The sequence below is a fragment of the Myotis brandtii genome, unplaced genomic scaffold, assembly GCF_000412655.1.
Source record: "Myotis brandtii unplaced genomic scaffold, ASM41265v1 scaffold154, whole genome shotgun sequence".
In the NCBI taxonomy this organism is placed as follows: Eukaryota; Metazoa; Chordata; class Mammalia; order Chiroptera; family Vespertilionidae; genus Myotis; species Myotis brandtii.
The window spans coordinates 7291697-7293216 of record NW_005355584.1 but is presented as its reverse complement, the minus strand read 5'-3'; the positions used below and the strand labels follow the sequence as shown (position 1 = coordinate 7293216).

General features: G+C 36.5%; 1 protein-coding gene across 1 annotated transcript in view; it reads right to left on the bottom strand.

Moving 5' to 3' along the window:
* The window catches only part of ZNF236 (zinc finger protein 236), a 78153-nt gene that overhangs the window by 76097 nt on the left and 536 nt on the right, over positions 1–1520 (bottom strand). The gene's annotated exons all lie outside the window — the stretch shown is intronic.

The window sequence follows — 1520 nt, the reverse complement described above, 5'->3', positions numbered from 1 at the left end:
AAAAAATGGGCAAAGGACCTAAATAGACACTTTTCGAAAGAAGACATACAGAAGGCTGAGACATATGAAAACATTCTCAAAGTCACTAATCATCTAAGAGAGGCAAATCAAAACAACAATGAGGTACCATCTCACACCTGTCAGAATGACTATCATCAACAAATCAACAAACAATAAGTGCTAGCCAGGATGTGGAGAAAAAGGAACCTTCTTGCACTGCTGGTGGGAATGCAGATTGGTGCAACCACTGTGGAAAACAATATGGAGTTTCCTCAAAAAATTAAAAATGGAACTCCCATTTGACCCAGTAATCCCACTTCTAGGAATATATCCCAAGTATTCAGAAACACCAACCAGAAAGTATATATGCACCCCTATGTTCATACCAGCACAATTCACAGTAGCTAAGATTTGGAAACAGCCTAAGTGCCCATCAACAGATGAATGGACTAGAAAACTATGGTACATCTACACAATGGAATACTATGCTGCTGTAAAAAAGAAGGAACTCTTACCATTTGCAACAGCATGGACGGACCTGGAGAGCATATGCTAAGTGAAATAAGCCAGTCGGAAAAAGATAAATATCACATGGTCTCACTCATTTGTGTAATATAATGAACAACATAAACTGATGAACAAAAGTAGAGCCAGAGGGAAAAAAAATTTTTAGAATATAATAGAAGTAATCCTGTTACTTGCAGGTTTTTAATATTTCCTACAACTTTTGTATAATTACTATGTTAGTACAGTTTTGGTAATACGGTACTACTTTGAGTAATTAGGAGTAGGCCTGCGCCTAAACATTTCATGAGGTTTCTGTTCGACATCATTTTCTCTGGGCAGCCCAGACTTACTTCCCTGCTGCCACAGATTGCTCCCACCAGCATGGAACACTGTGCTGACAAGCCAGGGCAGAGGTATTGTCTCTGCAGCTGAACTTCATATCCTCAGCCACCAAAGAGAGCCAACCAGTCACAGAAAATGCTTTAAAATATTTGCTGAATACGTTAATGAACCCATACATGGGGCTTTATATTTATCAAGGCAGAGCAATGTGAAATGCACACTTTGGACTCAAATGTAGATTCAAATCCCAACTCTGACACTCACTAGCTGGGTGGACCTTCCAAATCACTTTCCCTCTCAGTGCCTCAGTTCCTCTATCTATAAAAATCCCCACCTACCTTCCAGGTTTTTCTTAGAAATAAAATTCATAATGGATGACAAAAAAAAAAATCAGATTATAAGAAACATTATTAAAAGAGTCAACTGAGAGAATGGTCCTCAAATGATTTGGTCTTGGGATCTCTTTACATTCTTATATATTACCGAGAACCCAAAAACCTTAAGTTTACATAGATTATATCTGTTGATATTTGCTCTATTAGCAATTAAAACCAAGCAATTTTTAAATGTTTATTCATTTAAAAATAAATCTATTTAACATACATACTTTTATGAAAAAGATACTCTCCAAAAAAGTAGTAAGAAGAGTTTTCACTTTTACAGTGTATATA